This window comes from Leuciscus leuciscus, assembly GCF_965113295.1.
Source record: "Leuciscus leuciscus genome assembly, chromosome: 15".
Lineage (NCBI taxonomy): Eukaryota > Metazoa > Chordata > Actinopteri > Cypriniformes > Leuciscidae > Leuciscus > Leuciscus leuciscus.
This window is the reverse complement of record NC_138739.1, coordinates 9,317,843-9,339,452: the sequence shown is the minus strand read 5'-3', so window position 1 is coordinate 9,339,452 and position 21,610 is coordinate 9,317,843. Positions and strand designations below refer to the sequence as shown.

The 21,610-nt window shown below is 43.1% G+C and overlaps 1 protein-coding gene and 1 long non-coding RNA gene across 2 annotated transcripts in view; one reads left to right on the top strand and one right to left on the bottom strand.

Moving 5' to 3' along the window:
- Positions 1–21,610, top strand: part of LOC309476063 (uncharacterized protein) — a 204,092-nt gene that overhangs the window by 22,700 nt on the left and 159,782 nt on the right. The gene's annotated exons all lie outside the window — the stretch shown is intronic.
- On the bottom strand, positions 4,903–12,695 carry LOC309476413. Its single transcript, XR_014198120.1, has 2 exons — positions 12,545–12,695; positions 4,903–12,473 (listed from the first exon to the last, which is right to left on the bottom strand). It is a non-coding gene; the product is annotated as an uncharacterized lncRNA (long non-coding RNA).

Genomic DNA, 21,610 nt, shown 5'->3' with positions numbered 1-21,610 from the left:
CAGTGGGTGCTTAATAAACTGGTAAATCTTATATCCGTAAAATGATTCGATGAGCTGTCATAAAGTGCGCGCTCTCACTTTCGCTCCGGAGAGTGTAAGCTGGATCACGAACAGTACAGATCCATCCTCGAGTAACAACGAGAGTAAATGAAGACTGCTATGTTCATTCTTACATCCAACAACAAAACACCTCAATCGCTTAGGAGACATTCTTGTCTACAGCTGTTCCAGCGTCGAAACAATGGCGGACTGTGTCCAGCTCACTCAGGGCGGGTCTATGCTCAAACTGAAGTGTCACTCAGCAGTCGTGGGAGGGGCCTGTGCAATTCTACGTCACATTGCACCGAATCTGAGAACAGCTCCTTCTGAGACAGTGCTTATGATTTATTGAGATTGTAAAAAAACCACTGGGTGGATTTTTATCATTCTAGGGTGGTTTTGCTCAAGGCAAGGCAAGGCAAGGCAAGTTTATTTATATAGCACATTTCATACACAATGGCAATTCAAAGTGCTTTACATAGAATAAATTAAAATAATAAAAAGAAACAAGAATAATTAAAACAGTTTAGAAAAATAAAATGAAATACAATACAGTACAGTCGGACGAACAGCAGCACAGTGCTCATTCAGTAAATGCATAGCTAAACAGAAGTGTTTTGAGTCTGAATTTGAATGTGACCACTGTAGGAGCACATCTGATCTCCTCTGGAAGCTGGTTCCAGCTGCGGCTGGCATAATAGCTAAAAGCAGACTCACCATGCTTAGAGTGAACTGTTGGTATTTCTAGCTGATATGATCCTAATGATCTGAGTGATCTGTTGGGTTTATATTCAGTGAGCATATCTGCAATGTATTGAGGTCCTAGGCCATTGAATGATTTATATACCAGTAATAATACTTTGAAATCAATCCTAAATCTAACTGGGAGCCAGTGTAAAGACCTGAGGACTGGTGTGATATGTTCATATTTTCTGGTTCTGCTCAGAATCCTAGCGGCAGCGTTCTGTATGAGCTGCAACTGTCTTATGGTCTTTTTGGGAAGGCCAGTGAGGAGTCCATTACAATAATCCACCCTGCTGGTGATGAAAGCATGCACAAGTTTCTCTAAGTCTTGTCTGGAAACAAAGCATCTAATTCTTGCAATATTTTTCAGATGATAGTATGCTGATTTAGTTATTGCTTTGACATGACTACTGAAACTAAGGTCTGACTCTAGTGTCACACCAAGATTCCTGACTTGATTTTTAGTTGTTTGACCTCTAGAGAGAAGGTATGCGTTCACCTTGAGAACCTCATCTTTGTTTCCAAACGCAATAACTTCAGTTTTGTCTTTGTTTAATTGAAGAAAGTTTTGACACATCCAACTGTTGACCTCATCAAAGCATCGGCACAGGGAGTCAATGGGGCTGTAATCGTTAGGCGATAGGGCTAAGTACAGCTGTGTGTCGTCTGCATAGCTGTGGTAAGCAATTTGGTTGTTTCTCATTATTTGGCTCATTGGGAGCATATACAGGTTGAACAGGAGTGGCGCAAGAATTGAGCCTTGAGGGACTCCGCATGTCATGGATGTCCACTCAGACTTATGGTCTCCTATACTCACATAATAACCTCTCCCATCTAAGTATGACCTGAACCATTTTAGGACTATCCCAGAGAGCCCCACCCAGTTTTCCAGCCTGTCCAGAAGTATGTTATGATCGACAGTGTCAAATGCAGCACTGAGGTCGAGTAGTACCAGCACTGATAATTTGCCTGAATCAGTACTTAAGCGAATATCGTTTATTATCTTTATGAGCGCTGTCTCTGTGCTGTGATGCGGTCGGAAACCAGATTGAAAATTATCAAAGTATCCATTCGAGCTTAAGAATTTGTTCAGCTGATTGAAGACAACTTTTTCTATGATCTTGCCTATGAAAGGAAGATTTGAGATCGGTCTATAGTTGCTTAATATGGTCTTATCCAGATTGCTCTTTTTCAGGAGGGGCTTGACAACTGCAGTTTTCAGGGAGTTTGGAAAACTCCCAGAGAGAAGTGAGGCATTTACCACTTCTAGAAGATCTGCTTCTAAACTGTTTAGCACACTTTTGAAAAAAGATGTGGGAAGTGTGTCAAGAGCGCATGTTGATGTTTTAAGGTGTTGTACGGTTTCTACCAAAATTTTGCCATCAATTTTTTTGAAATCAGACAAAGTTACTACTTTTTCAGGTGGTCTGATCTGTCTGACCCCAGCACAACTCAAGGATGTGCTGATCACCTTTCTGATATTATTGATTTTCTCAGAGAAGAAAGAAGCAAACTCACTGCACTTGCTGTTTGAGAGCATTTCACTGGGAATCTGGCTTGGGGGGTTTGTCAGTCTCTCTACAGTAGCAAAAAGAGTGCGTGTGTTGTTTAAATGGCAGTTTATAATATTTGAGAAGAAAGTCTGTCTAGCTTTGCCTAGTTCCATATTGAAAGCATGAAGGCTGTCTTTGTAGATGTTATAATGGACTACAAGTTTTGTCTTCCGCCACATGCGCTCTGCTTTTCTGCATTGTCTTTTCATATTTTGCACTGCTGTTGAGTTTCTCCAAGGTGCTTTTTGTCTGCCACTCTTCTTCCTGACTTTCACAGGAGCAATATCATCAATTGCACTTTTAACTTTTGAGTTAAAAGAATCAAGGAGAAAATCAACAGAGTCAGCAGATATGCTTGGTGTTAAGGATATAGCCTTCATAAATAGTACACTAGTGTTCTCATTTAAGCATCTCTTCTTGACAGACACAGATCTAGCTTCAGTGGCAGGAGAGATCAATATATCAAAGAAAATACAGAAATGATCAGACAGTGCTACATCCTTAATAACAATCGATGAGATGTTTAGACCCTTACTGATAAGTAAATCTAGAGTGTGTCCATGATTGTGTGTGGGTCCATGTACATGCTGAGTCAGATCAAAAGTTTTTAAAACAGTTTTGATTTCTTTTGCCATATTGTTTTCTGCATTATCTATGTGAATGTTAAAATCTCCAGCAATGGCAAAACAGTCAAACTCTGAGGTAATTGTTGATAACAGTTCTGTAAGGTCCTCAGCAAAGGCTGGAGAATATTTTGGAGGCCTGTAAATAATGATAAGTAAAATGCGAGGAGCACCTTTTAACACAGTACCCAGATATTCGAAAGACTGGTAATTCCCAAATGATATTTGCTTACATTGATAGATATCTTTAAAAAGAGCAGCTAGACCCCCACCTCTCTTAACAGCTCTGCAGACACTCATAAAAGTAAAGTTAGGAGGGGCTGTTTCATTGAGGATTGTTGCACTGCAGCTGTCTTCTAGCCAGGTTTCATTTAGAAGCATAAAATCCAGGTTGTTTGTGGTTATTAAGTCATTGACTAGAAGTGATTTATTTTTAAGTGAGCGGATGTTTAAAATTGCTAACTTAACAGTCTTACTTTTTTTCCCTACACCAATCTTAGTTAGACGTGCAATAGGCACCAGATTAGTTGAGTTTGCTGTACGGCTATTGAAGGCCTTAGACTTTCTATCTTGTAATAGAACAGCAATAGAGAAAGATACAGGCACACTGGGTTCCCGCTTGTTCTGTAAACATTTGAGAAAGTTACTGTTATCAAAGCGGGGACACACACTGCCAACACACATTTATGTTCAAACACCATGTAAAAGTGAATTTTGCATAATAGGTGCCCTTTAAAGGGGCTGTGTGTAGGTTTTTACTTAAAAAAAATCTTTAAGATAGAGTTTTCATTTGTACATGTATGAGCCAACCACTATGTAATAAAACGAATGACACCTTGACTGTCCACCGTTTGCCTCTATCAGCCTGTAGGCTCAATTGTGTGTGGAGGAGTCAGGCCCGAATCGGCGCGAAAATTCACAAAATGTGACGTCATGCGCGTTCTCGTCTACTTGGGCTTACATCCGTACGGCACTGCAGCCATTATTAAGTCAAGTCAAGTCAAGTTTATTTGCATAGCGCTTTTCACAATACAGATTGTATCAAAGCAGCTTCACAGTATTAAATTAAAATAATACAACAAAGTTTGTTTCAAGAGGAATTTATTGATTAATAAAATTAATTTAAATATCCCCCAAATATCCCCAACTGAGCAAGCCAAAGGCAACAGTGGCAAGGAACCGAAAAACTCCATCAAGTGATCTAATGGTGTCCTAAAACTCCATCAGGTGACCTAATGGAGAAAAAAAAACCTTGGGAGAACCCAGGCTCAGTCGGGGGCCAGTTCTCCTCTGGCATTTATGAGCTAGAGGCCGGATTGTAGTTTGAACTGTGGGATTATATGAATGCCTGGCTGAAGAGATGCGACTTTAATCTAGTTTTAAACTGGGAGAGTGAGTCTGAGCAACGAACAGTATCAGGAAGACTATTCCAGAGTTTTGGAGCCAAATGTGAAAATGCTCTCCCTCCTTTGGTGGTTCTGGATATCCTAGGTATGACCAAAAGCCTTGAATTTAGTGATCTTAAAGAGCGCGATGGATTATAGGGCGATAGAAGATCCGTTAAATAGACTGGAGCTAAGCCGTTTAGGGCTTTATAAGTCAGTAGCAATACCTTGTAATTAATACGGAACTTTATAGGTAACCAATGCAGTGATGACAAAATCGGTGTTATATGATCATATTTTCTTGATCTCGTAAGAACTCTAGCGGCGGCATTTTGGACTAACTGTAGCTTGTTTATTGAGGATGCAGGACAACCAGCTAATAAGGCATTACAGTAATCCAGTCTCGAGGTCATGAATGCATGAACTAACTTTTCTGCATCAGAAACTGATAGCATATTACGTAGCTTAGCAATGTTTCTAAGGTGGATGTAATGGCAATTTTCAGAAGTTAATATCAAACAGCATCAGAGGTGTAAGAAAACTTTCAAGAGACAAAACTGTAATAAAGAGAAAAGGTTTATTTCAATGAGGATTCTTTTCACAAAAGCCGCAGCCACCCAGCTTTGAAATAGAATACCTATTAGACATAATAAAACATAGACATTTTATACAGTTTCTTGGCAAAAAACTCCTCCTTCCAGGTTTCTTGTAAATTTCCAGAAAGATACCCCCCTATCTTCAGCTAGTTCGGACTGGTTTCTACCCCCTGGTGCAGGTCACACTGTTCTATGTCCCTGAGACACCCAAAGGCCTTCATCTACGACCTAAATTGGCCCTCGCTTCCCTGTCCTCCTTCAGCTGCTAGAAAACCTCACAGAAACATATGATTAAACAGTTTGGAAACGAATGATTATAAGAAACACTGAATTTTCCGCAACAAATTCCTCCTCTTTATCATTCTCTGATAAACGTATTAAAGGAAAATTCACCCTTGTCTTTTAATTTTCTCAAAATCATTACATCATTACATCATTACATTTCAAGAAAAGAATTGATTCAAGTCTTTACATCACAGTTATACTCTTCATGTCTGACTTTCATATCGCTGATCATACCCTTAAACTTAGTAGGCAAAAAGATTAAAATTAAAACTATTAGGCAAAAACATTAGAATTAAAACTAGTTTGAAAAAAAGATTAAAATGAAATAAGCTCAGGCTATTTTTCCAGGGATAGACCCTTAATTTTACAGCAAGCAGATAAAGGTTTATTCTGGAACCGGGCTAGACGAACGAGCTCTGTCATTGCATCCCCAACACTATAGGTCGGACCCTCAGTCATTTCAGTATAAACAAGAAAAAGTTGGATTAATATTTAGTAGGAAAACAAAACATGCTATAAAAACACAGATAAAGTAGATACAAAAACTCCTCATATTCAAACCCTGTCCTTGTATGCCATCTCGTAACACGGATGGCTACTGCTTTTAACCCTCTGAACATATCATCATTCTTACAATGGAAAAAGAAATAAAAATAATGAAAACAATAATAATAATAAAAACAGTGAATAGAACAGTCAATCATTGACATCAAAACCTAAACAATCAAAGTTTAGAAAATCCCTTTCCTGGTCCCAGGAAGGCAACAAAAAGGAAAGAAAACACATTTAACTCATGTCTGCATACATGTCATCGCTGTCATAATCATCACATTGCTCTCCATCAGTTATTGGGTACAGAGTCAGTTTCACTGCTTGGACTGACGTGCTAACCGTCCCTGCCCTGATCAATCTCTGCACTAAGCTGGAAAGGCACTTCATAATGCATGGTAAACAAAACAGAATCAGCAATCCCATACCCACAATTGGCAAGACAGTTTGAATTATTCTATAAAACCACCCTGACCATGCAGACATCAGCCACCCCACCCACTCACTACCAGTAGCTTTAGGCGGCTCTTTTACAGCTTTCCTCATGTGCTCGATGATATTGGTTATGTTGTCACTGTAATCAGGAATATTAAAACAACATGATACCCCCAACATTTTACAAACTCCACATTTCTTTGAAGTCAAAGCTTCAGAGCACAGCTGCTTACAGCGTTTGCTCTCCTCTTTTCACTGTTTGTTTCAGGACTCTTCACAAAGTATAAAAATTTGTACTATATGCCATCAATTTCATTAAAACTGTGTTGAAACAGTATTCCTCTATCAAGTGGTTAGTCTGCAGATTCAACTTAATGTTATCAATATTTTGTCAGTCCCACTTATCTCTGCTGTTTCACAAAAAACAAAATATCATATTACTCATCTCTCAATCCCTAAATCGCACAGGCTCAGTTAACAGCTTTTAGCTGATATTGAATGAGAGAGACTCTGAGGCATTTAGGACTGGCACACTGTACTCTCATAAACTTCTAAAATCAAACTTTATCTACCACTTAAACTTTTTACTCTAGCCCAGCAGTAAGGCATCTTTGCCAGAATTTACATCTATTTTCAAATAAACATAATTTTTATATTTGTCTTTTGCCCACATCAGGGAAGTTAGACATTACATTACCACTAAAATACAATTCTTCCCCATTCTGCCTTTGTTCATTCCTCATCTTTATGCCACTTAAACTTGACATAAATAGTTCCATAAATTCTATCAGAAATTTTATTTTCATAACATACATTTCACTATATTTCTTCTCATCTTTCCCTACATGCTAGTTCCTTCTGCATCCTCCAATCTTCTTACGACTTCCATCTATTAACTTTCCTTTAAACTTTCTTTTCCCCCTTATTTACTTGCACATTCTTTTCACTTTCTTTAGCACTGCATCCACATTCTTAGTTCTTTCTCAGACGAAAACTTTAATATCGTCATTTAAACACTGATCTACTTTCAAACTCACATTAATACACGTCACTTTCACGTTATCACTTTCTTTTCTGAGTGTCCATTTACAATTACAGGCTAAATGGCCCCGCTGACCATAATTAAAACACTCTCTTTGCCTATAGTTTGATCATTGAGCTTGCAAACGGCTCCAACTTACTGCACACCCATGAAGCAGTGTGTCCTAATCAGGAATGTAAACACAGCCACTGATAAGCAGTTCTCTGTATTCTTTTACACCAGTGGCGGATTCAATTGCAATAGCCAAATCATAATCTTCATCATTATCATTGGCAGCACATTAATTTCCATAAGTTGTAAAGAAAATCATTCAACATATTCTAAAGGTTTTCACTAAACATTTTCTTTGTTAACTCCAACCACCTTGTTTGGCAGATACACAGAAGTTCCCACATTCATTAAAGCTGGATAACAGCACCCTGACCAGTCCTTTTGCAAACGGTGATATGATATTACCACAAACCCAAACTGCCGCCGGTGAACTTTGATACGGTTTATCGAATGGACACTTAAAGTTGATTTCTTCGTGGTTGGTTTTAATTCTGCAGTCTGACCACCCAGTTCTCAATTGTCTCGGTCTGACCTTTGCTTGTCCCCTCGTCTCTCATCCAGGCCAGCTCCTCTCCAGAGGCCCGTTCGATCTCGGGTGGCCCTGGCAGCACGAGAGGTTTCGCCGTTGTTGTTGTTGTTTGTCGTTGGGGTTCCTCCTCCTGTTGCTCTCCTGATATGGGTGGAACTCTCCTGCAGTGACTGGCATTCACCCACGTGGCTCGCTCGCCGACCTTCACCGCCGTATGCGTGATCAGCAAGACTTGGAACGGTCCTAGCCACCGTTTCGCCCTCCAGCTCTTCCTCCTGAGGTCTCGAATCACCACGTAATCACCCGGTCTGATTTTGTGCAGGAACGTCTCTGCTACCTTGCTCTTAGAGAGAGCTTCTTTCACCTGCACAGAAATGTTAGATAACAAACACGACATCTTTTTGCAGTAATTCAACATTTCATTCTCACACACATCTGTTGATGGAAGCCTCCTTCTTTCCCCTGTTATACCCATGAACGGTGGTCTACCAAAGAGGATTTCAAATGGGCTCAAATTTGTTTTGACTCTCTTTCTCATTCTTATGTACATTAACACAGTGGGGAGTGCTTTCACCCACGAGAGCCCTGTTTCTTCACAGCATTTTGCCAATTTGTTCTTTACCGTCTGGTTTTCACGCTCAACAGCGCCCCCGCTGGCAGCGTGTTAGGCACAGTGTGTTCCATCGTGACCACATATCAATCCCTAAGAACTTGCCCACCTGTTTGATTGCCTCATTGACAAAATGTCGTCCGTTATCACTGTTGATCTTCCTTGGGACGCCCCAACGGGGTACAATTTCGGTCAGCAGTGCCTTTGCAACTGCCGCCGCATCTTGTTTCGAGGTGGGAAACGTCTCAATCCATTTTGAAAACATATCCACCATAACCAAACAATATTTCTTATTTCCGCACGGGGTTAGTTCAATGAAATCAATCATTAAATATTAAAATGGCCCCTCTGGGGCTGGCTGGCTTGCCAGTGGTGTTTTAATGCCCCGTGCAATGTTATATGTGGTGCAAATCACACATCTTTTGCAAAAATTCTCAGCATATATTGTGAAACCTTTGGTAAACCACAATTCCCTCATTTGCATAATCATCCCCTCTTTTAATGCATGGTCCCACCCATGCATTAATTTAGCGTAATGCAAGAAAAAAAACTAAAAATGACTAGGCAGACATGGCTGTCCACCAACAGATCTCCATACACCATCAACAAGGCTGCAGCCTGCCGTCTTCCATTTGTTTTTCTCAGCTCCTGTGCAAAAAAACTGCATGCTCTGTAAACAAGGAGAAATGTCATTGTTAAGGTTATTGTCAACTTGTACGCAGGTGGCGCCACTGGTATCAGCTTCAGTCTGGTTTGTTGCCGCTGCCTTCGCAGCCATATCAGCTCTGGCGTTGCCTGTTGATACGAAACTTTTATCATTAATATGCGCTGCGCATTTACAAATTGCAATCTTGTCTGGCAGCATAATGGCCTCCAAAAGGTCAGATACTAACCTAGCGTTCAGTATTGGTCGTCCGTCCGACTTAAAAATTTTCTGTGCTTCCACAGAGCACCAAAGTCATGCGTGACCCCAAAAGCATAACGCGAGTCTGTGTAAATCGTTACACACTTATCAGTCATCAGTTTACATTCTTCAGTCAAGGCGACTAATTCAGCTGCCTGTGCAGAGTAATGACATGGTAATTTGCCAGATCTTACAGTTTCAAATTCAGTCGTCACCGCATAACCTACGTTATTCTGTCCTGTTTGTGGATTCTTCGACGCAGATCCATCCACAAAAAGGACATTGTCACAATTATCAAGCGGAACGTCCAACAAATCTGGACGCGGTGTGCACACCTTTTAACAGTGACATTTGGCATGTCAAACTAAATTTTATGATACCTCAATCGAGCTGTAGACAAATGTGACGTTCTCTGCTCCTGCAAAATCAAAGACCCCAAATCTTAGACCCCTAAAGTCAGATCAGCATAGCCTACAAACTCTCTTGAGGCCATTGAGGGCCAGTTCAGCTACCACCACCGCCCGGAGACAGTGTGGCAATCCCGCTGCCACGGGGTCGAGTTTTGTTGAAAATAGGCTACCTTCTCATCGGTCACCATACGTCTACAGGAGAACAGAAGTCATAAGGTCATGCTTTTCATCAACCATCTGCACAATGGATGGTCTACAACCAGAAGGCCTAACAATCGAGATATCTCATTGTGCTTTCATGTTATCAAATGCTGTCTCAGCTTCACTTGTCCAAACAAGTCTGTCACATGACTTCAACTCTTTCCCTGTTGCCAGGGCTCGTAAAGGCTGTTCTAAAATGGCATAATTGGGAATGAATGTACGACAGTAAGCACACATCCCCAAAAATGACAGCAACTGTTTTTTGTTACAGGCTTTGGGGCTTCTTTTACGCCCTGCACCCTTTTCTGTGACAGTGCTTTGCTGTTTTGTTTGATAACATGGCCCAGGAAGGTCACTTCCTGTTTCACAAACTGCAGCTTTGAAAGGCTGACCTTGTGTCCCTCCCTTTCAAGATGCTTCAGGAGAGTCACAGTGTCAGCCCTGCAAATAGACTCACCTTCTGAACAGATCAAAAGGTCATCAACATAAGATATGAGTTCGGTTAATTTCGGTTCTAACTTGTGAACCATCACAAGGCCTAATTACACCCTCTTTCAATAGAGCGTCAAACACCGGTTTTATACCCTCTATTGCTTCACGTTTCAGTGGATATTGTGCCTTATATGGTCTGAAATCAGATTTTGGTGTGATTATAACTGGCTCACAACCTTTTATCAGCCCCACATCATATTTGTTTTTTGCCCACAAGTTTGGTGATATTTGTGCCAAAGAAATATCAATTTCTGAGGCAGAAATATCCCCCTCTCCCTGTCCTGTCACATTTTTCCCAATAGCAGTCACATTTCTCTGAACCCCCACCTCAAAGTCACATTTTGATTTAAATGCCCCCATAGTCTGACTCTCTGCTGTGTGTGTGTCAACTCTCACCCAGTCTGTGGCCGATAGACACTCTCTCACAAAAAGGCCCACATCTCTCCACTGTTGGCTTATGGCCTTGGAGACAGATAAGTGGCAGGCAGTGTTCTCTGACATAAGATAACAAGCTTTCTGACTCTGTCAACACTGCAGCCAATGCGCACACACTCTCTGTCCAGAAAATCTGGTCAAATTTCACACTTTCATTCTTCACAGAATTAAACCACATCTTTTCAAAATCTGAATCTCGCTCTGTTACGACATGTGATGTACAATGCATTTTATCATTTGTCATAAACTCTGTGTTGACTGGGTTTGTTCGAGCCTTTGCCAATTCCAAAATTTTCTCTGCCCAATCAACATCTGTCACCTGCCATTCATAAGCCCACTCGGCTCGAATTTGGAACAAGTAATTTGTGATGTCTCCTCAATGCTAATTCCATAGGAATCAGCACAGAGGGACAAATTTAATTTACACATTAAATCACGAGCCATCAGAGGTGCGGGACAGCTGGGAGACCACACAAATTCATGTTTGAAAAAGCGTTCGCCCTCCGTTTCGCACTCTAACGGCTCTGTTAACCGGTCAGAAATCAAATGGCCAGAGGCCGAAGTGCTCTCAAACACTTTCCCGGTTAAAATTGGAACACATGGTAAATCACATGGTCGTAATGTGCTCAGGCTTGCACCAGAATCTACTAAAAAGTCAATAACTACCCCTTTAACTCGTAAAGGATAAATAGGCATTTCAGAAAACCCTGTGCTTTTGTATAGTTTCACACGCTCATCACACACAGCACTGCTCAAATCATCAGACACACAAAAAGATTTGCAAGCAGTTTTTTCATTGCAGATAGCAGAAAGAAAATCAGTGTATGTGTTTGTGTGTGCGTCGTGTGTGTGTGTGTTAGTAAAGATATTTTCACTTCCCTTTGCTGCAGCCAAAGATTGGCTCCCCAAAGCCAGACTCTTTCCGTCCCGCTCTCCAGCCCCCTCGGTTCAATCCGACTTCATGGTGGGACACGCGCTGCTCCAGTGTCCGTCCTTCTTGCACACTCTACATTTTGTACAGTCTCGGAGCGAGTGGGCATTTGTGGCACAAACATAACAGCTCCATTTTCCAGCTCCAGCAGCTCTTCCTCTCTGTCCTTTTCGGTTAGCAGGTTTTGAGCAGGAAGATGCAGGTTTGTTGGGTTGTTTAGGTCGTTGTTGTTGCATAACCACCATTGTGAGGGGTTCTTTCTTCTCCTTTCTGTCCTCTTCAGCGTGAGTAGCGTGCCGCAGCGTTGCACTCAAACGCCCGTGTAACTGTGCATGAAACTGCGCTGTTAGTCTGTGTGCCACTCGCTCTGCGGCCTCTGCCCCCCCCTCGCGCTGCTCTTGCATCTGCCTCTGCCTGCGCTGCTCTTTGGGCTGCCTCTGCCAGTTCAATTTGTGCTCGTGCTTCTGCAAGTCGTGCTTCTTGGGCTGTTCTCGGGGCTGGTGGAAAGCGGTCCAGATCGAGGTCCAGCCTGAGGGCCGGTATCTCTGCTACTGGGTAGTGAGCTGTATTGTAGGCAGGCGGCGGAGCCGTTGCCACCTCAGTCACATGTGGAAAAGCACATACATTCGGTTCATTAGTAGCATTCTGTTCCAGTGGAACTGTTTTTACACACACAACATTCTCAACATTACATGCCAATTCTTTTTGTATTTGCTCTCGTTCTCGGAACTGTTTTTACACACACAACATTCTCAACATTACATGCCAATTCTTTTTGTATTTGCTCTCGTTCTCGCCTGTCAGCTTCTTTTACCCAACACATTATAGTCTGTTCACATTCTTTGCACTCATGTTTAACACACACACAGCAGCTACTCTGTTTTCCCTCGTTCTTTTCTACTGACTCTTTTACTATATTTAGTCTTATTTTATTCAAGGTCCCCGCTTCGGGAAAATCGTGAGCATTTGATCAGTTTCTGTATGTCAACCATACATTTACCACCATAATTATTTCTCATTTGACAGAAAATTGGTGTATAAAAATGATCTAATTTACTGTTAGATGACCCCATTTTGGCTGAATCTCCCTTCTGGATTTTACTCTTTCGACACGTGTCTTAGTATCTGTCAAACGTCTTCGACAGACCCGATTTTATTTCACCCAAAACCGGTCGGGTTTCAGCAAATATGCCGTGCTTTTGTAATTATGTTTTACTCAAAATCTACTATTCACCTAATTAATCCGGCGTGGCTCTTCCGTCCACCTTTGCAAGATTTCTTCTGGTTACAGAGACTTTGAGCAAAACTAATTAACCAGCACCTGTGATTACCTGAATCACCAGTGGTACTTCCGTCCACTAACGAGCTGAGTGTGGCAGAAACCGATCCGAAGCTACTTCAATTTCTTCCCCAAAAATTGTGATTACTCAATCACCTCTCGCTCGTACCCAAAGCAAACTCAGCCAATATGGTTCATGTTCACTCACAATTATCAAATCACACTTAACATCAATAAAACAATTCTGCCGTTTCTTACCCAGAGATGCTTTCTCTTTTCTGTAATTGCCGCGGATTCTTTCTTGATCCTGGTGGGAGTTCTTCCACTGGCCCTGAATGCGGGTGTTGGCTCTCTCTCTCGTAACCTGTTGAGTTTCTATCTCAAACCGTCGAGGTATGAGACGGCCGCCTGGTGCTGCCGTGATTGCGCAATTTCCGTCATACCCGCTCTCAGGACCAGGAGAAGAAGAGTCCGCACAGGATCCCACGTTTCTGACACCAAGTTGTAATGGCAATTTTCAGAAGTTAATATCAAACAGCATCAGAGGTGTAAGAAAACTTTCAAGAGACAAAATTGTAATAAAGAGAAAAGGTTTATTTCAATGAGGATTCTTTTCACAAAAGCCGCAGCCACCCAGCTTTGAAATAGAATACCTATTAGACATAATAAAACATAGACATTTTATACAGTTTCTTGGCAAAAACTCCTCCTTCCAGGTTTCTTGTAAATTTCCAGAAAGATACCCCCTATCTTCAGCTAGTTCGGACTGGTTTCTACCCCCCTGGTACAGGTCACACTGTTCTATGTCCCTGAGACACCCAAAGGCCTTCATCTACGACCTAAATTGGCCCTCTCGCTTCCCTGTCCTCCTTCAGCTGCTAGAAAACCTCACAGAAACATATGATTAAACAGTTTGGAAACGAATGATTATAAGAAACGCTGGATTTTCCACAACAGCAGGCAAGGTCAATTTCCACACTTCATTAAGCAACACAACCACTTTCAACTGTGATAATAATCAGAAATGTTTCTTGAGCAGCAAATCAGTAGCCTATTAGAATGATTTCTGAAGGGTCATGTGACACTGAAATCTAAAGTAAAATGAGCTCTGCCATCACAATATTTTTTTTTTTAAACATTAAAATAGAAAACAGTTGATAAAAATAATTCACAATATTACTGTTTTTCAGAAATATGTAGTCTTGGTACCTTAGAGGTAGGCTACCTTACCTAAGAACCTTACTAATACCAAACTTTTGAACAGTGTATATATTATTATATCAAAACCAGCACAAGCACACCTTGCAATCAAAACATTAAAAATAATATTGTTACATTATTTTACCAGTATGCTTGTAAATATTTTTTTAGAACATCAAATTGGTGACTTATTATATTCCGTAAAATAATGTTATGTGTTTTTTTGTTTCTCATTAACAGTAACCTAGTTGTATCAAATGTAGCCTAATTTATTCACTTTTGTCCATACAATTTTGTTTAATCCAAATTGTACGTACAGTATGTATTAAAGCAACACATTCATGCTTGAGTTTGGTCTTAAATGATTTGGCTTATTTAAACGAACAAGAATTTAAGAACAATCACACCAGGATAAGGATTATATATATTTTAAAAAGTGTTAGCCCACAGATACATTTATGATGGTTTATTTAATTTATTGCAATCAACAAATGTAAAATTTGTAAAATCCACAGTTTTAAAGCTTCGCAAGGTGCAATTTATACGACGAGTTGAAGTTTTCTGTAGCTACTGTATATAGGCCTACACGAAGTGAATGCCAGCAATCATTCAGTCAGTGACGAATTAATAAAAACATTATGAATTTAACAAAACGATACACAATTGTAGTTTAAGTTCGCGCTGAAACTATATTTACCTTTTTTTAAATAATCCATTAAACCTGCTGAGAAACGTCTCAGGTTACGACTGTAACCTATGTTCCCTGAGAACAGGGAACGAGACACTACGTCAGAATGACGCTATGGGGAACGCCTCAGGCGTGACAGGTGTCTGAAATAAATATCAACTCACGTCAATCATGTTGACCGGCGACAGCCCGTGAATCATCAGCTTGATTGATTAACGCGCGACCTGGATGTATAAAGGGGAGCCTTGCACACATGACAACATCCTATCGTCTGAAGGGACTGTTGCAGGCAGGCCCCGAGGCATGGCAGGAAGATGTAGTGTCTCGTTCCCTGTTCTCAGGGAACATAGGTTACAGTCGTAACCTGAGACGTTCCCTTTCGAAAGGGAACTCTACACTACGTCAGAATGACGCTATGGGGAACGATATACCAACGCCACCATGCTAAGGGGAGTGCATGCCCTCAGGTCACACTGGGCTGTCAGTGACAGCATTCCCTACGGTCATCGCCCAAGCTAAAGGATACCACAGAAAACCTCACAGTTTTAAGGGAAGGTCTACCTGGGCCAGCTCAAAGGCCTAGGACCACAATTCAAAAACTAGAAAGGGTCCCTTCTAGGGAATGTGGCTAGGGGACCCGAGGGAACCCCAGCCAGTCACTATTCAGGGGAACGTGCCACCTGAAATGCCACCAGGCAGGCCTGACCTGGTGTCACTACATAAGACACTACAGTCTGGCCACTTCCTGTCTGTCCGAAGACAGAGCCTCTGGACACTTGCCTTAGGAAGGCATCCAACCCAAGGGACTGCGAAGCAGGCAGTGAACCACTCAGCCCGGATCTCAGAGACGGGACATCCTGGAGAGTATGACTCAGCATAGTGCTTTACAACCCTTGCCAGCGAGGGGAGTTTCTCTACTCGATCCATGGATCTACCCAGTGTTTGTGTTTCAAAACACTGAGGAGGCCTGTGAGGGCCTAAAGGGAGCTTACCTCCAGGAAGGCCTGGTAGGACCTCTAACCTGGCGACCACAACATGGGGGAGCTTGTATTCAACCACAATATGTGGGAGCTTACCTTCAGGAAGGCCGGTGAGGCCTCTGACCTGGCGACCACAGCATGTGGGAGCTCATATTAGCAAGGCCGGTGAGGCCTCTAACCTGGCGACCACAGCATGTGGGAGCTCATATCAGGAAGGCCGGTGAGGCCTGTAACCTGGCGACCACAACATGTGGGAGCTCATATTCAGGAAAGCCGGAGAGGCCTGTAACCTGACAGTCACTGTGGGGCTACCTTCAGAAAGGCCTACCTGTAACCACATAATGTGGGAGATAGCTTGAAAGGGAGGCGCCTGTCGTAAGACATTGCGACAGAAGACGCATCTAGAGTGGGACCCAAGGTGAAGAACCGGAGTCTGAGCCACGTAAAAAAGGGAATGAAGTGGACAGCGCATAACCCTTACCATTAATATGAATTTTAGAAAGTACACGACACGAAAGTGTGTGTGCTTAGCCATTCCGAATCCAGGAAGGCCTGGTGAGGCCTGAAACCTGGCTACCACAGTAGGTGCTCTCAGGAAGACCTATGAGGCCTGTAACCTGACGACCACAGCATGTGGGAGCTCACACTCAGGGAGGCCGATGAGGCCTGAAACCTGGTGACCACAACCTGTGGGAGCTTACTTTCAGAAAGGCCCTAGAACCGAAGTCTGGGCCACGTAAGAAAGGGAATTAAGCGTACAGCGCACAACCCTTACCATAAATATGGATTATAGAAAGTACATGAAAGAAAGTGCATGTACTTAGCCATTCTGAATCCGAGAAGGCCTGATGAGGCCTGTAACCTGGCGACCACAGCATGTGGGAGCTCATACTCGGGAAGGCCGGTGAGGCCTGTAACGCGGTGACCACAGTGTGTGGGAGCTCATCAGAATGTGGAAGTTAGCTAGAGAAAGGCGTCTGTCGTTATACACGTGACGACAGGACGCATCTAGAGTGGGACCCGAGGTGAAAGACCAGGGTCTGAGCCACATAGGAAGGGACCGAAGCGTACAGCGCATGACCCTTACCATAAAAATGGATTTTAGAAAGTACACAGGACGTTAGTCGTGTGACTTACCATAAGCATGGGTCTAAGAAAAATAGATGAAGTAAAAGGTGCATGTACTTCATCACTCTATATTCAGGAAGGCCTAGTGAGGCCTATAACCTGACGACCACAGTAAGTGGGAGCTCATTCTCAGGAAGGCCCCTGAGGCCTGTGACCTGACGACCACAGACTGTGGGAGCTCGTATCCAGGAAGGCCGGTGAGGCCTGTAACCTGGCAACCACAGCATGTGGGAACCCATGATCAGGAAGGCCAGATGAGGCCTATAACCTGATGGACACAATGCGTGGGAGCTCACATTCAGGAAGGCCTGATGAGGCCTGCAACCTGACATGTGGAAGCTCACAACCAGTGAGGCCTAAACCCTAGCGACCACAGTGAGTGGGAGTTCACATTCAGGAAGGCCTGGAGAGGCCTGTAACCTGACATGTGAAAACTCATAACCAGGAAGGCCTTTAGGAAGCCTGAAGCCTGGTGACCACTGAATGTGGGAGCTTAACACTCAGGAAGGCCTGTGAGGCCTGAAACCTGGCGACCACAGTATGTGGGAGCTCATACTCAGGAAGGCCTATGAGGCCTGAAACCTGGTGACCACAGTAAGTGGGAACTCACATTCAAGAAGGCCGGATGAGGCCTATAACCTGACATGAGGAAGCTCATAACTAGGAAGACCTGCGACCACGGTGTGTGGGAGCTCATACTCAGGAAGGCCGGGTGAGGCCTGTAACCTGGCGGCCACAGTATGTGGAAGCTCACATTCAGGAAGGCCAGGTGAGGCCTGTAACCTGACATGTAGAAGACCATCACCAGGAAGGCCGGTGAGGCCTGTAACCTGGCGACCACAGTATGTGGGAGCTCATAACCAGGAAGGCCTGGCGAGGCCTGTAACCTGGCGACCACCGTGTGTGGGAGCTCATATTCAGGGAGGCCTAGTAAGGCCTGTAACCTGATACCCCAGTATGTGGGAGCTCATAACCAAGAAGGCCGGATGGGGCCTGAAACCTGGCGACCACAGCATGTGGGAGCTCATACTCAGGGAGGCCTATGAGGCCTGAAACCTGGTGACCACAGTATGTGGGAACTCACATTCAGGAAGGTCGGATGAGGCCTGTAACCTGGCGACCACCATGTGTGGGAGCTCATATTCAGGAAGGCCTAGTAAGGCCTGTAACCTGGCGACCACAGTATGTGGGAGCTCATAACCAGGAAGGCCTGGCGAGGCCTGTAACCTGGCGACCACCGTGTATGGGAGCTCATATTCAGGAAGGCCTAGTAAGGCCTGTAACCTGATATCCCAGTATGTGGGAGCTCATAACCAGGTAGGCCGGATGAGGCCTGTAACCTGGCGACCACAGTATGTGGGAGCTCATAACCAGGAAGGCCGGATGAGGCCTGTAACCTGATGACCACAGTATGTGGGAGCTCACATTCAGGAAGGCCGGTGAGGCCTGTAACCTGACATGTGGAAGCTCATAACCAGGAAGGCCTGGTGAGGCCTATAACCTGGCGACCACAGTATGTGGGAGCTCATACTCAGGAAGGCCTAGTGAGGCCTATGACCTGATAACCACAGTATGTGGGAGCTCATATTCAAGAAGGCCTGGTGAGGCCTATAACTTGATAACCACAGTATGTGGGAGCTCATTCAACCACAGTATGTGGGAGCTCATACTCAGGAAGGCCTAGTGAGGCCTATGATCTGATAACCACAGTATGTGGGAGCTCATATTCAAGAAGGCCTGGTGAGGCCTATAACTTGATAACCACAGAATGTGAGAGCTCATATTCAACCACAGTATGTGGGAGCTCATTTTCAGGAAGGCCTAGTGAGGCCTATGACCTGATAACCACATTATATGGGAGCTATATTCAAGAAGGCCTGGAGAGGCCTATAACTTGATAACCACAGTATGTGGGAGCTCATATTCAGGATGGCCTAGTGAGGCCTATGACCTGATAACCATAGTATGTGGGAGCTCATTCAACCAAGGTATGTGGAAGCTCATATTCAGGAAGGCCTAGTGAGGCCTATAACCTGATAACCACATTACTCCTTGACAGTCAATTCCTGGGAGCTCACCTCAGGGAGGCCCAAGCGCTGTCCGGTTGCAAAATGGGGACTGTCTGGTCAAGGAGGCCTGTTAAGACCTACTACCTGACCATCGAAAAAATCTTTAGATTTACTTTCTTACCCAAAACATTTTGCCCCAGACTCTAAAACAGGAGACGTGGTCTGAAAAGAAACAGAAATATGTTAATTTCACATTTTACAAAAAGACCAGAATTACACCTGCTCTTTTTGTTCACTGCTCATCATTTTAATTCCTCAATTAAAATGCAGCCAAAAAACACTGGATAACGCGATCTGGATGATAGGCTGAATTACTAAATATCTAATTTCTTAAAAGTCAGATAATATTCATCATTTTAATTCATAGAATTAAATGCAGCCATAATCACCAGACAATACTGTTTTAACATTTATACGTTCTCGTAATCTACACACTGCCTCGGCAAGTGCGAGAAACGAGCCGTTAAAATATATTTGGCTTTCATCCCTCGAAAAGAAAGTCAACAGGTGCGAGGTTGAAACATCCGACAGCGCACGGATTTTTTCTTTCTCACGCGCGCCGAGATATTTCTTAATGAACACTGCCAGCACCCTCAGGAACTGACTGTGAACGCCTCGTACCCAAACAGTATTGTTTCACAGATCGCGCGCACCACAGTGCTCAGATGCTGAACCCTCCTCCCTCGAGAAAAGGGTCCGACGAGAGCGGAGCATCTTTAAATGAAAAACGCTCACAATTTGCACAAGAGGCTCTCTCGAGAGCCTCCCGCGCGCTTCAGCGATATTCTCAAACAGACAAACAGTCCCTGAAGACGAAAAGATGTTGTCATGTGTGCAAGGCTCCCCTTTATACATCCAGGTCGCGCGTTAATCAATCAAGCTGATGATTCACGGGCTGTCGCCGGTCAACATGATTGACGTGAGTTGATATTTATTTCAGACACCTGTCACGCCTGAGGCGTTCCCCATAGCGTCATTCTGACGTAGTGTAGAGTTCCCTTTCGAAAGGGAACGAGGAGCGTGAACTAGAATGAGCAGTTCCACGCGCATGCCCGGGAAACTCATGAATATTCATGTAGGCTCCGCCCACTGCCTCTACAGATGCACAACTCACTTTTGCCCCACATTTCACGGTGCACTTGGTGCAAAAGGGAGAGCGCGCGAAACTTGTCACTTGAAAGCGAAAAACAGTGTTTGTGATTCGTCGCAGCAGATTCAAGCAGCTGTAGTTATGTACTTGTGTTTGTGCTAGAAAAATATACAAGACATTTGTGAGAAAATATTCTACAAGTGTGCAACTCTCATTGGATGAATTCACATACTGATTTGCAGATGAGCTAAATTTCTCTGTGACTTCACATTTTTTTATGCAGGTGTGTAAATGCGTTTTGCACCATATTCACTGCAGCAACTGCAGCAAAAATGTGAGCGTACGAGTTTCTTAATTTGTGATTTGTAGAATAGGATTTGTGCATCTGCAATGAAGAATTTGAGAAGGTGTAACTGTTGTGTTGTGTTTGTGGAAGATAAAAAAAAAGTCTACAAGTTTGCAACTCTTAAAACATTTCTCTCTGTGACTTCAAATTTACTGATACACATGTGTGGCTATTCTCTACAACTACAGATTTCACTGTCACAGGCGTTCAGTAGTTTTGCACCAAAAATACCTCAATAGTAGAGCCCTGAATGACTTTTGATATAAAACTTAAATAGTAATAGCAAATAATTACAAAACTCTAAATTATCCATGATCCACAGGAATACTCCAGACAGTCTTTTAAAATATGCAACTTATATACATAAACACGCAATACAGCCAAATTGTTCCACGTCATTTATTTTTGTGGAAAGCCAGTGCAGGCCTGAGCGGCGGTCATATTTTGTACCGCCATGCGGTACATCTAGTTATGTAATTACTTACAGTGTGATGCACAATCGATAAAACTTATCCGGCTAATACACCATATTCCACTCTACAAACTATATTCAGCCGATCTCCTTTTCCCGTTACCATCCGTCAACTTTCTTCTCAGTCACTTCGCGAACTCCGGTGGAAAGTTTGGAATAGTCCATTTCTCACTGAATGACAGGGGTGACTGGGAGAGTCCATGTGCCAAAGGGGAACACTTTCTACAAATAATAATAAGGCAAGATACCCTGTTGAAATATGTGAGATGTGTGGTTTATATAAACTACAAAAGTAAAGTATAAATTAAAATGATTGTGACCAATGTGAAGGGGGAGGAGAATTTATACGAGTGCCACGTTTAGTCGATAAAACACATTCGCAAAGGATACACCTGTGTATCCTCGCTCATAACTCCCCAGGAAGCCTCCTCACTCCTCGTTCCTCACTCCTCGTTCCTCACTCCTTGATTCTCACTCCTCGATTCTCACTCCTCGATTCTCACTCCTCAGTCCTCACTCCTTGATCCTCACTCCTCACTCCTCG